The sequence below is a fragment of the Nicotiana tomentosiformis genome, chromosome 6 (genome assembly GCF_000390325.3).
Source record: "Nicotiana tomentosiformis chromosome 6, ASM39032v3, whole genome shotgun sequence".
Lineage (NCBI taxonomy): Eukaryota > Viridiplantae > Streptophyta > Magnoliopsida > Solanales > Solanaceae > Nicotiana > Nicotiana tomentosiformis.
Window position 1 is genome coordinate 69623162 of NC_090817.1, and position 15297 is coordinate 69638458.

The following is a 15297-nucleotide window of genomic DNA, read 5'->3' on the forward strand; positions in this document are numbered from 1 at the left end:
TCCAACCATCTTCCCTGCCTCAAATTCAGATCCTTTTGCTTGAACAAGTGCTAAAGACTCCAGTGATCTGTAAACCTTACAATACACGCCGTAGAGATAATGCCTCCAAATCTTCAATGCATGAACGATGGCTGCCAACTCTAAATCATGAACATGGTAGTTCTTCTCATGAGGCTTCAACTGGCGCGAAGTATAAGCAATCACCCTACCCTCCTGCATCAAGACACACCCAATACCAATCCGAGAAGCATCACAATACATTGTATATGAACCTGATGCTGAAGGTAACACTAGAACTGGAGTTGTGGTCAAAGTCTTGAGCTTCTGAAAGCTCTCCTCACACTCATTCGACCACCTGAATGGAGCACCCTTCTGGGGTCAATCTAGTCAAAGGTGCAACGATGGACAAGAAACCCTCCACAAATCAGTGATAATATCCATGCAAAGCTAAGAAAACTCAAAATCTCGGTAGCTGAAGACGGTCTTGGCCAACTCTAAATTTCCTCAATCTTCTTTGGATCTACCTTGATACCCTCACTGGACACCACATGTCCGAAGAATGCCACTGAACTGAGCTAGAACTCACACTTAGAGAACTTGGCATAAAGTTTCTCCTCCCTCAACCTCTGTAGTACAATTCTCAGATGTTGTGCATGCTCCTCCTGGCTACGTGAGTACACCGGGATATCATCAATAAATACTATGACAAATGAATCAAGATATTGCTAGAACACATTGTTCATTAGATGCATAAATGATGTTGGGGCATTGCTCTTCTAGCTTTACCTATACAACAAGGGAAAGATCAAAGGCGTGGTGGGAAATTCCCCACACGAACTATCTGATCAAGTTTTCCTTTTCCTATCATAGGCAGCTGGCAAAGCCGTGTTTGATCATCGCGTGCATGCACTTCTATTTCTCCAAGTAACGCTCTTCGCATCGCAATGCCCATTGTGTCGGCTTGGCCTTTCATAAGTGGAGACAAAATAAAGCATCCATAATAAAGGCGTTTAGTGTCTGTTCTTGGTTTAACACACTTCCACTGTAGTGTCCGAGTAGATACTGTTACTTTCTCTCAAACCATAGTACTATTATTTGATTAGATCATCGAATCATTTATTTCTCTTGAGATTTCTTCAATGTTCGGTTCTACACACATCTTTTTTCGGAGGTCTACAACCATTTTGTGGCATAGGAGTTACATCCCGTACGAAAGTTAATAGTATACCACTTCGACGAATAACTCGTAATTCTGCATCTCTTCCGAGATCGGGACCTTTTATTATGACTTCTGCTCATTGCATACCTTGATCCACTACTGTACGGATAACGTTTGCTGCTACGGTTTGAGCATCAAACAGTGTTCCTCTTCTCGTACCTTTGAATCCAGAAGTACCGGCGGAGGACCGAGAAACTACTCGACCCCGTACATCTGTAACAATGACAATGGTATTATTGAAACTTGCTTAAACATGAATAACTCCCTTTGGTATTCTACATGCACCCTTACATCAAATGCTCGACAAGCCGCTACATTAGCGGCACATAAACTATGTTCGTCAACCAAGGCGGGTTCCTGATAGAGGAAAATCCACAGTTACATTCGGAACCGCTTATGTAGTGGTTGGCTTTATAAAGCTCGCTAAGCCTCACTTCCCTCTCCCCTTCACTTATTAATTAAGTGGAAAATAGTCGCCGGCATTTTATAAGCGACTTGACCGAGTCTACGAAGCTTTGCTTTTCTTGCAGTCGGCCCGTAATGCCTCCCTTCATTTGCTTTCCTTGACTTGAGATTCTTGAGTGGAAATGGGAGCGTATCACCATGTACTTCATTGTTGGGCTCCCACGGACTTTGAAGAAATTCGATGCTATTTGGGTGATAGTGGATCGGTTGACTAAGTCCGCACATTTCATTTCGGTCGTGACTACCTATTCTTCAGAGCGGTTGGCTGAAACTATATCTACGAGATTGTTCACCTTCACGGTGTGGAAGTGTCCATTATTTCTGATCGAGGCATGCAATTCACATCATAGTTTTGGAGAGCATTGCAGCGAGAGTTGGGCACACGGGTTGATTAAGTACAACATTCCACCCCTAGACGGACGGAGACTCCGAGCGCACCATTTAGATATTGGAGGATATGCTACGTGCTTGTGTTATGGATTTCGGGGGTTCTTGGGATCAATTTCTACCGCCTGCAGAGTTTGCCTACAACAATAGCTACCAATCAAATATTCAGATGGCTCCTTATGAGGCCTTATATGGGAGGCAGTGTCGATCTCCAGTTGGTTGGTTTAAGCTGGGGGAGGCTAGATTGTTAGGAACGGACCTGGTTCCGGATGCCTTGGAAAAGGTCAAGTTATTTCAGGATCATCTTCGCATGGCATAGTCTAGACAAAAGAATTACGCCAATCGGAAGGTTTGTGATGTTGCATATATGGTGGGAGATAAGGTATTGCTTAGAGTATCTCCCATGAAGGGTGTGATGAGGTTCAGGAAGAAGGGCAAGTTGAGCACTCGGTATATCGGCCCTTTTGAGGTGCTCGAGAGGATTGAGGAGGTGGCCTACAAGCTTGAATTGCCACCTAGTCTATCGAGTGTTCACCCAGTGTTTTGATGTTTCTATGCTCTTAAAGTATTATGGCGATCCATATCATGTTTTAGACTTCAGCACGGTCCAGTTAGATGGAGATTTGAGTTATGATGTGGAGCCGGTGGCCATTCTGGATCGGCATGTTCGAAAGTTGAGATAAAAAAATATAGCTTTTGTAAAAGTTTAGTGGAGAGGCCATCCAGTCGAGGAGGCTACTTGGGAGATAGAGCGGGAGATGCAGAGCAGCTATCCACACCTATTTGAGACTCCAGGTTTGATTCTAGACCCGTTCGAGGACAAATATTTGTTTAAGAGGGGGAGAATATAACGACCTGGCCGGTTATTTTGAGTATTCTATCCCCGTTCCCCTATTTATTTCTTATTCTATGTTCACTTGTGGTTACGTGACTTGTCAGGGTGGTTCGTTTGGTTCCGGGGATATTTCTGAGTGAATTGGGACACTTAGTCCCAACGTTGGAAGCTTAAGTTGAAAGAGTTGACCGGATGTTGACTTATAAGTAAAGGACTTCGGAATGGAGTTTTGATAGTTACTATAGTTTTTTATGGTGATTTTGGATTTAGGAGTATGTCGGAATATATATTTGGTGGTCCGTAGGTCGTTTTGGCTTGAATTAGTGAAAGTTGGAAAGTTGAGGCTTTGGAAGGTTGAGAAGTTTGACCGAGAGTTGACTTTATTAATACCGGCCCCGAATTTTGGTTCCAAAAGTTGGAATAGGTCTGTTGTGTCATTTATGACTTGTGTGCAAAATTTGAGGTCAATCGGAATTGGTTTGATAGGTTTCGACATTGGTTTTATAAGTTGGAAATCCATTAGTTTCAATAGGCTTGAATTGGGGTGCGATTCGATTTTTGATGTTGTTTGATGTGATTTGAGGCTTCGACTAAGTTCGTATCATGTTTTAGGATGTGTTGGTTTGTTTGGATGGGCTCCCGGAGGCCTAGGGTGTGATTCGGGTTGAAATCGGATTGAATTTTGGACATATGGAAATTCTATTATATCCAGTTCTGGTGCAACCACACCTGCGAGGAATTGGCCGCAGGTGTGGACCGCAGAAGCAGCCATGGGGTCGCAGATGCAGTCTTGAGTTGTGTTGGGCAGTGGTCACATGTGCGAAGTTGATTCCGCATTTGCGAGCCAGAGATGTGGATTTTGGTCTGGAGCGATGGAATCGCGAAAGCAGAAGGATTCCGCAGGTGCGGGACTTGGACCGCAAAAGCAGGACTTGGCCGCAGAAGCGGCTGGTCGGGAAGGTTAATGAAATTTCGCAGAAATGAATATGTGACTTGTGAGCCCGCAGAAGCAGGAATGCTGGACAGAATGATATAATCGAGGGTTTGGAGATTTCTCTCATTTTTGGACTTTGGAAGCTCGGCTTGTGGAGATTTTTGAGAGGGATTTCACTATATTTCAAAAGGTAAGCAACTTTTCATCACTTTTGTCCATTAATATTGAACACCCATTGATGTTTACACCTAGATTATGTGTATTTGAGGTGAAATTTGGGGGATTTGCGGTCTATATATTGGAGAGTAAGATTTGGGGTTTTGAGTTTTGGTTTGTGGTCGAAATTGGATGATTTTTGTATGGTTAGACTCGTTATTGAATGGGTGATCGGATTTTGTCAATTTTGTCGGTTTTCGAGGCATGAGCCCGCGGTTGACATTTTGGGTTGACTTTTTGAATTTGGTTAAATACCTTAGCTTTATCGTATGGAATCGATTCTTATAGCTTGTATTGATTATATTAAGTTATTTGTGACTAGATTCGAGTCGATCGGAGGCCGATTCGCGAGGCAAGGGTTTGTTGGAGCATTAATTTGCGCACTTTGAGGTAAGTAACACTTCTAAACTTGGAATTGAGGTTATAAATCCCTGGAAAACATGTTATATGATTTGTGTTAGGGTGACGCACATGCTAGGTGATGGGCATGTGGGCGTGCACCGTGGTATGATATGGTTGATTCTTTTGGACTGTGTTGTTAGCAAGTCTTGTTCTATCTGTGAAATCCTTACTTGTTAGAATAATTGGATTGTAATTCATGTTAGAAAAATATGTTTAGGCTATGTGCTTATTCTGTTGAGGCCTAGTGAGGTTCTTTCTGTTGTTTTGAGTTATCTTCTTAAATTGCAATTATGTGATTAGTCATGATCCGTCATTTGCATATCATATCTTAGTCTCTGTTATCATTCACTTTTACATCACATATTATTATTTTTTGGGCTGAGTAGTACGAGGTTGTGAGTCATGAGACTTGAGAGATTGGTGACAGAGGCGGGCCTGAGAGCCGTGTTGTGAGTGTCATTGTGGATCAGGCTGCATGCCACAACAAGCCATATTGGCTTTATTATTATTATTATTATGGATCGGGCTGCACGTTGCAGCATGCCTTATTGGCTTATTTATTATTGTGGATCGGGCTGCAAGCCGCAGCAGGCCTTATAGGCTTTATATTAGCACTTGGGCATGATCCGCCCCTCCGGAGTTTGACATACCAACAGTGAGCGCGGGCACAATGATTTATATACACGTTCTTTGGTGAGGGGCATAGATGCTAGGCACCCGTACAATGCTGAGCGATTGTATGTGATGAGTTGGAGTTTGAGATAGACAGATTGAGTACTCTGAGAGTGAGAGTACATGAGATTATTATTATGATACATTACATTTGACATGCATATTTGACATGTAGACATAGAGATGTAACATTCCTCATGCTAGTTGTAATTGGCATATTTTATCAGTGTTGGGCTTAAATTATTGAACTTTAAAGCATTCCTAAATTTTTGTACTGTGAATGAGCCGAATATGGAAATTACTCTGAGTTATTACAGTCATTTTCTTTGCTATATAAGTGTTGTCATTATTTTGGTTTTGACTGTATCCTTCTGAGCTGTCACTGCTTTCAGCCCAAGGTTAGTCTTGTTACTTATTGAGTACATTGGGTTGGTTGTACTTATACTACACTCTACACTTCGTGTGCAGATCCAGGTACATCTGGACGCGGTGATTGCTGGATCTAGTGCTAGTACCTGCTCGGAGACTATGAGGTAGTTGTTATGACACCCGCAAACCTATCTCCTTATTTTCATCTTATTTAGTACTGTTCTATTTTTCTCAGACAGTTGTACTAGAGTCTCAGACTATGTTGACACTTAGTAGCTCATGTACTCGGTGACACCAGGATTTTAGGATGGATATAGTTGAGTAAGAGTTGTTTTTATCAGTTATATATGAGATCTTCCGCTGTTAAGCTTATTGAATTATGTTTTAAATTCAAATGCGTAGTTGTTATGTGATTGTCGGCTTGCCTAGTAATGTGTTAGGCGCCATCATGGCAGATTGGAATTTTGGGTTGTGACAATCGCTAGATCTATGTTTACAAAGTTTTTAAACATGAGGACAAATTTCAAACAACGCCAAAAAAAGGAATCATTTATTTATTTGACTCATAATAGTGTCATCTAGATCTATCTATACTATATTAAAAGTACCAAACCCCTTAGTGAAATATTATTCGCCTTTTTTTTACCCTTTAAAAATAGATTCTACATTGGACATTGTAAAATCAACTAAAATTTTACTTCTTAAATTTTTCTTTTTTAAAATTAAAACTTTAAATCAATTAGAGTTTTACTTTATATATACTTATTTACTACTAAGTTAATACCCCTCATCATTTCCTTAATCATGAAATGCATGTTGAGTCTATTTCCTCACTAAATTCTTTCTTATTTAAATTGTTTAACATAAATAAAGAAGACAATAAAAAAACAATCAATTTCGCATAATTCTGTAGCACGAGATATTGAGGCAAATTTCAAATATAAGCCTTTTATTTTTTCGAAGAAAGCCCTAACGTTTTGGATTTAAAATCATAAAATTTACTTTTCTATACTAATAATAGAATTTAATAATAATTTAATTATAATTATAGTATTATAATCAAGTCATCAAAATAATAAATGTCACGACCCAAAACCTAACCCGTCGTGATGGCGCCTATCGTGGTACTAGGCAAGCCGACCTTTCCAAAACACTTTCAAAATTTAATAGAAGTGAATTAAGACATTTAAAATAACCGGAGTTTCTCATAAATACGGGGTAAAACCCAAATAAAATATAAGTGCGGAAAAATAGCCCGACATCGGGGTATCACTAAGTCATGAGCATCTAGATAACCAAACTAATATAACCAGTGTCTAAGTATCAATACAAGACAGAAAGAAATATAGAAGGAGAGACAAGGTCCTGCAGACGCCGGCAGCTACCTCGTTGTCTCTGGTACTCGATCGCGCCCAAACTCAACGACCTTCGTGATCAAACATACCTGGATCTGTACATGAAGTTTAGGGTGTAGCATGAGTACAACCAACTCAGAAAGTAACAGAAATAAATAAGGAACTGAGAAGCAGTGATGAGCTATACAGTACAGTTCATTTTAAAAGTTTTCAATAAAGAGTGAACATGCTTTCAAATCATGTGGTATAACTCAAATCAGTTCGCGCTCATGTAAAACAGATATGAATCTTCTAGAAATTTCACAACAACAACAGATAACAACTGAGTACAACAATAAATAAAAGCAAGTACAGCCTCTCAAGGCAGCAGTCACTCAACCCATCTCAACAGCTCACACTCTCGTCTCTCAGCCCTCAACACACACTCTCAATAGGTACCTGCGCTCACTGGGGGTGTTCAGACTCATGAGGGGCTCCTATAGCCCAAGCGCTAATCCGCACGGATAACTCACGTGTTGCACGGATAACTCACGTGCTATAATATCATATCTGGATCCGCACGGACAACTCACGTGCTGCACGGACAACTCACGTGCCATAGTATAAACATAAGGATCTGCACGGACAACTCACGTGCCATATAACAATACCTCACAACCAGGCCATCGGCCTTACTCAGTCATGAACCTCTCTAGTCTCACAGCTCTCAATAAAGAAAGGTAAAATAGCCTAAATCAAAGTGTTACAGTATATCATCAGGGAAAACAAATAACAGAGACTGAGGTAAACATGTACAAGAATCACTATGACTGAGTATAACTACCATGAGCAGGAATATAGCCTAAGCATGATTTCTAACAAGAAAACAATCAAGTTCTAGTAGAGAGGAATGCATATAAACACAATTAAAGGCTATTAGACTTCACAGTCTTTCGGGACGGACCAAGTCTCTATCCCTCACGGCGTACACCCACACGCCCATCACCTGTCATGGGTGCCACCTCCAAACAGTCATATCATACCAAACTCCGGGTTTCATACCCTCAAAACTAGATTTAAAACTATTACTTACCTCAACAACGTAGAACTCCTACTCTGGAATGCTCTTTCCTCTCGAACCGGCCTCCAAATGACCTGAATCTAGCAACGAGCAATAAAATATGATCAATATGAGCTAAAGGAATGAATCCCACAAGGAAAATACCAATTTATAGGCCAAATCCCAAAATTCACTCAAACCCGGCCCCTAGGCCCACGCCTCGAAATCCGACAAAAATTACCAAACTTGAAAGCTCATTCACTCACGAGTCCATACATATGAAATTTATCAAAATCCGACATCATTTGGTCCCTCAAATCCTTAAATTACTCTCTCCAAAATCCCAAGCCCTAACCCCTTATTTCACTTCAAAACTCCTACTAATTAAATGATGAACAAAGCCATAGATTCAGGGAATTTACCATTATGGGTTAGAATCACTTACCCCAACGTTGCTCCTTGAAAACCTTAGAAAAATTGCCTCTCTCCCAAGTTTCTCAAGTCCAAAAATCAAAAATGAAAGACAAAACCTCGAGCTGGAGCTTTTCTGCCCAGCAATATTGCACCTGCGGCCCCTATTTCCGCTTCTGCGATGCCGCACCTGCGGAATTTCCATCGCAGGAGTGGAACTCACTCAAGATCCCAGGTTCCGCATCTACGGCCAACATTTCGCACCTACGATTGCGCACCTGCGTATAATTCTCCGCATCTGCGAAGCCAATCATTTTCCTCCCCTATGCATCTGTGCCCCAGGTCTCGCACCTGCGGGCTCGCAGATGCGATAGCTTCCTCACACCTGCGCTTCTAGCCCACCTTAGCCTTTCCCGTATCTGCGACTTCTCCAAGCGCTTCTGCGCCCTCGTACCTGCGCCTCCCCCTCCGTAGGTGCAGAGATACCAGTAGCAGCAGCTTCAGCTGCATTTTTCCAACTTCAACAATCCGTTAATCACCCGGAATCACCACGAGCCCCTCGGGACCTCAACCAACCATACGAACAAGTCATATAACAATATACAAACTTAGTCGAGCCTTCGAATCACTCAAAACACCAAATTACCCTCGGATTCAAGCCTAAGAACTTCTAAACTACCAAATTCGACATTCGATGTCGAACCCAACCAAATCACGTCCGAATGACCTCAAATTTTACACACACGTCACAAATGACACCAAAAACCTACTCCAACTTCCGGAATTCCATTTCGACCCCGATATCAAATTTTCCACTGTCGACCAAAATCACCAAATTTCCAACTTTCGCCAATTCAAGCCTAATTCTATTACGAACATCCAAATCACATTCCGGATGCACTCCTAAGTCCAAAATCACATAACGGAGCTAACCAAACCATAAAAATCTGAATCTGAGACCGTTTACACATAAGTCAACATTCGGTTGACTTTTCCAACTTAAGCTTCTACTTTAGAGACTAAGTATTTTAATCCACTCCGAAACCACCCCGGACCCGAACCAACAGCCCGATATAACATAATATAGTTGAAAAGCACAAAAGGAAGCAGAAATGGGGAAAACAGGGCTATAACTCTCGAAACGACTGGTCAGGTCGTTACACTAAAAGAGAACATATATCATTAACATCATTCGTGAAATAAGTGAAATAATATCCAATCAATGGAACTCAAGTTCCGTGTCACTAAAATATTACCAACAAATAATTTTTAATTAAGTAAATGTAATTTTTATAAAAAAAAACTTTAAATGCGTATGCAAGATAAAACTAAAATTTTATATATTATTGTAATTATTTTATATGATACACATTGAATCTACATGAGACGTTAATAGACTTTTGTACTTTTGATGTTCGGCTTAAAGTATGTATATTTATATGCATATTACCTCACATTTTACTTATGTTTCATAGATTTTTTGATGTGGAATGTAATGATTATTCTAATTCATAGTATTTTTATGTGTAGGAGTCACCTGGAGACAATGTGGGACGAAAGTGCACGATTTGAAGCAAAAAGGGAACAAAACGAAAAAAGGGCCAGTGTAGCGCCCTGTGTAGTGCATCGTGTTAACCGTGGCGCAGTTTACAGATTTGAAAATTTTGGCCAACAGACCAGCGCCAGGGCTACCCTGAACTCTGGGTGACGGGACACTATCCTATTTTGCTCGGGACAAGGTTTTGACGGCCCTACACACCCCCAACTCGTATAAAAAGAAGTCTAAACATATTTTTGGGAGGAGAACACACCACTTTGGAGGGGAGAACGAAAACCACGTCTGGGATGGGGCTTCTAACTAGTTTTTCTTCTCTTCTGTTCCATTAATCGCATAGTTTATTAGTTCTAGAGTTGTGGGTGCTACATGAACGCTGTAGTTTGAAACTTGATTTGTTCTTATTATTTTATCATATTAGTTTATTTATTAAATCTTGCGCTTAATTATTTGATTGCTTGATCACCAATTGAATACTATCTATGAATAAAGGATTGAACTCAGGAGAGGGAATTTTAGATTGCATTTAAGATTGAGTAGAGCGAGATCTTGAACCTCAGTATCGGGAACGGATTTGCGGTTAGGATAGACATATACCTAATCGCCTTTCTTGGTTACTATACAAAAATTATTAATGCATTCTTGTTAATCCTAATTCCTTAGGAATATAGGTGTTAGGTTAGCTTGAATAGGCGAGTAGTACTTCGGGAGAATACTACGAGTAATATTAACCCTGTCAATCAATAATTCAGATTAATTAATTAGAAAATTTAAGTGGAAAACTCGACGGGATTATTAGCTAACCCATAGCTCTGGAATATTTTCTCCCATTGAATTCGTCTCTAAGCTTGCGGACTTATTTTCTGTAATTGCTTAGTTTGTTACTCTAGATTAGTTTTAGTTAAATATTTATACTTTATAAAATCGCTTGAATAGATTAATTGTCTTAGTTTAATTTAGTAAATAATTAATTACAAGTTCATGTGGGTATGATACCTGGACTTACAATCCTATATTACTTGTACGGCCATGTATACTTGTGTGTGCATTTGGGAGAAACAAGTTTTTGGCGCCGTTGTCGGGGACATAGAAATTAGCTATTTTTCTAGATTAGACTTTTACTTTTATCTTTACAAGTTTTTTTTTCTTTTTGTAAATATTTTATTTTTATAACTATTTGATTTTTCTCTTAGTGTGTTTCTAGTTTTCTCAACATGACATCTAGGGATAAAATATACAGAGGTAAGGTTATTGATGAAGACGCTTGATTGACAGATGACTCTTATGGGCCGTATTTTTGGGCTTGTCATGGCCTGACCTATTGGGAATCTGAATTTGAATATGGGAGTAAAGGTTGGTATTGGGACTGATATTCTCGATTAAAGGAATATGCTGAACAACATTGTTTACTAATAATGTTGGTGAATTATTGGTCTAAGGAGAGAGTTGATCTTGCACAAGAAATTGACATGTTTGTCTTGGCTATGTATAACTTGGATGCAGATTTGAGTACATTTGTTAATGCGTATAATTCCCAACAATTTAATGATGAGTTGTGTGAAACAGAAAAAAATCTTCTAGACCAAATTGAGGAGCTAAAATGAGAAGATCAATCATTAGACCATATTTTTGTTGATGATGCCAATATTGAGAAGAGCGCTCTAGAGTCATGTGAGGGAATAGATAACATTACTTTTGGAAACTTGAGTGTGTGTATATATGGGGATGTAAATAGTAGTAAAATTAATGAGTTAGGTCGCATTAGACCTCATTCCAATCATTTTTCCACATTGTGCTTAGATAGTAAGATAGCAATTGAGCCATCTGAGCCTGTGGGGGATTCAAAGGGTGAGGATGAGAGTGCCTATATTATTGAATTTGTTGTTCCAAAAAGCAAAAATTACATTCCTCATCTAAAGGCCGAGAAGTGCAGAGTAAAAATTTTATTATTTGGCATGGTTATCTTTGTAGCCCTACCAAAGGAGCATAGCCGCTGACTTGATGCCCTGTTAGGAGTACAATTCATAAGTTCAAGGTGGAGGAAAAAGTGGTTCACGTCATGCCACGACGTTAAATTAGGTGCTTGTTGGGAGGTAACTCGGGTTTATTGCTATCTTTTATTTTTGTTTATTTTATTTTTCTATTATTTTTGTAATGTTGTTTTAATTTATAGGATTAAATAGAGCAAGTTCTTGAAACCGGGCATCGGGGAACGGATTCGCGGTTAGGAGAGACATATTCTAATTGTCTTGCTTGGTTATTATACGGGAATTGTGAATGCATTCTTGTTGATTCTAACTCTATAAACATATAGGCACTAGGTTAGCTTGAATAGGCGAGTAAGAACTCAGATAGATTCTTATGAGCAATATCAGTCCTGTCAACCAATAAACCGAATAAATTAATTAGTCAATTCAATCGAAAAATACAATAGGATTGTTAGATAGCCCATAGCCCTAGATCATTTTTATTACATATTCAAAGTTCACTATTTGTTTTTCTTTATTTTAATTAGTTTAGAATTAAACACTTCTAGGTTTAATTCTTGTTTAGATAACTAGGATAGTCTAATTTAGTTAATAGTTAATCACAAATCCTCGTGGGTTCGACATCCGAATTTTAGTCACTTTATTACTTGACAACAGCGTATACTTGCGTGTGCATTTGGCTGCAACAATTTTTTGGCGTCGTTGCCAAAATAAGCTTTTTATTTGTTTTTGTTCTATATTTAATTTGTTTTGATATTTCTGACTCTACATTTGTTCACGCTGAATGCTAAGAATAAGTAAAAGTTTGAACAATCTTCTGCCTTTTGATCCTAAACCCGAAAGACTCTCCCACACGTTAAGGAGAGAGGCGGAAACAAGAACAAGAATTGCAGAGTTGGCATCGTAGTCCAACCACACTCAATCGAGATGACAGAAAATGAAGAGCGACCAGTGAAAGAGGCCGCAAGGCCTAATCTTGCTAATATGACTCAAGCTATTGTGAAGCCGGATATCACGAGTCACTTTGAGCTCAAATAGTACATAGTGCAGCTGATTCAGTCCACATGGCAGTATGTGGGACTATCTCATGAAGATTCGCAACTGCACATTCAGAACTTTCTGGAAATTATGGATACTTATAATTATCTGAACGTTTCCAAGGACTGTGTCAAACTGACATTGTTTCCCTTTTCAATACTGGGGAAATCTAAAGAATGGTTGCCGAAGGAGCCCGTAAACTCAATCCACACTTGGGATGATCTAGCACGAAAAATTCATAATCAAGTTTTTTTTCCACTAAGAGGACAAAGTCGTTAAGGAGTCAGATTCTTGGGTTTCAACAACAAGATGGTGAGACTCTTCGTCAATCTTGGGAAAGATACAAGAAACTACTCAGAGACTGCCCACATCATTGTCAGATTGATGAGGTGTTGGGACATACTTTTGTAGATGGGTCTGACGAGACCTCCAAATTAAATCTAAACTCAGCTTGTAGAGGAAGTTTCATGCAAAAGCCAAACACTTAGATTCAGAATCTGCTGACAATTTCATTGCAAACGATCATAACTGGAAAGGCGAGGGTGAACCAAGAAGGATCATAAAACAGAAAGCAGCAGGTACACTTGAACTAGATGAGATGTCAGCCGTGCGAGCAGAAATTTCTAAACTAACCAACCAAGTGGCTAAGATAGCAATGGATCAAGGGCATCATATGCAGTAGGTTCAGAGGATGGCCATATGTTGTGAAATTTGTAGAGAAGGCCACGCGAGTTACCACTATCCGGTGAATCCAGAATCCATTTATTGTGTGGGCCATTGGAGTAGAGGTCCAATGAACCAAAATGCACAATACGGGAATACCTATAAACTCAACTGGAGGAACCACTCGAATTTCTCATGGGGTGGAAATCAGGCTAGTCAAAATCAATAAAGACCCCAAGGAAACTACAATCAGCCCCAAAGGCCACCACAATAGGTAGAAGAAAGCACCAATGATATGTTGAAAAAGCTGTTAATTGACAACCAGCAACTTCGAACATACAACCAGCAGTTGAGGACTGATTTTAAAAATTAGAAAGGCAGATTGGGTAGTTAGCTGCACAATAAAATACATGACCTACTGGAGCATTCCAAAGAGATACTTAGCCAAATCCCATTGAGCAAGTACAAGCAATTAATCTAAGAAGTGGGAAAGCATTAGAGGAGGTGCCTCCTAAAAAATATGTGCCTAAAGAAGTTTTTGAAAGATTGATACCTCAACCGGAGGTGGAAGCTAAAAAAAAAAATGAGGAACACAGGCAGGTGTCATGACCCAAATCTCACATGTTGTGATGGCGCCTATCGCAAAACTAGGCAAGCCGGCAATCATAATAAACCATGAATCTTTAAGTTTGGAAACATAATAAAATAAACTTAAGAGTAAAATCTCATAAATACTTATACGAAAATACCGCGACTCAATAAAATATTCCCCCAAAATTCGGGTGTCACTGAGTACATCAATATCTAAATGACAACATAGTTTGACTGCTAAGAACATTGTCTAGAAAGATAGAACAGTACAAGTAAATGAAAAGAAGGAGAGTCAAGGTCTACGGACTCCAAGGCAGCTACCTCAATAGTCTCTGACGGATAAAGCTCCAATAGCTAGCAGTCGCCGTACCCGCAAGTACCTGGATCTGCACAAGAAGTGTAAAATGTAGTATGAGTACAACCGACCCAATGTACTCAATAAGTAACAAGACTAACCTTGGGATGAAAGCAATGACGATCTCAACAGGTACAGTCCAAATACATAATTAACAGTACAGAAAATGTAGACATGCTTTCATGTTCAATAGTTTAAGATCAAAACAGATAAAATATACCAAGTGTGACTGAAATGAGGAATGATACATCTTTATATCTACATGTCAATTATGCATGCCAACTGTAAGGCAACACAATGATAAAAATCATATGCATACCCTCGGAGTATTAATTCATTCAGTCCTCCCATTCACTCAATTCTCACAGTCACTCATTCCTCATAGTCACTCTGACCTCACAACCACTTTTACCTCACAGTCACTCAGTCCTCCCAATCACTTGGCACTCGCACTCGACATTCGCACTTGGTACTCACACTCGCACTTAGTAGGTACCTGCGCTCACTGTTTGTAAGTCAGACTCTGGAGGGGCGGATCCTGCCCAAGCACTAAAATAAGCCAATCATGCATGAATCAATAAAGCATGGTGCGACGTGCAGCCCGATCCCATAAATATCCTCACAATCATCAATCTCTCCAGTCTCTCGGGCTGACGAATATCATGACAATCAGCCCAAACAATGATGATATGATGTATCAATATATGGCAATAGTGGCTAAGATATGATATGCAAATGATAGATGTGACTCAGTACATAATTGCAAATTAAGCAAGTAATTCAACAGCAACACGACCTCTGTG

The 15297-nt window shown here is 39.7% G+C and overlaps 1 protein-coding gene and 1 non-coding gene across 2 annotated transcripts in view; one reads left to right on the forward strand and one right to left on the reverse strand.

Moving 5' to 3' along the window:
• Nucleotides 1-15297, forward strand: part of LOC138894169 (uncharacterized) — a 91785-nt gene that overhangs the window by 48985 nt on the left and 27503 nt on the right. The gene's annotated exons all lie outside the window — the stretch shown is intronic.
• LOC117281503 (small nucleolar RNA R71) lies at nucleotides 13158-13264 on the reverse strand. Its single transcript, XR_004512134.1, has one exon. It is a non-coding gene; the product is annotated as a small nucleolar RNA R71 (small nucleolar RNA).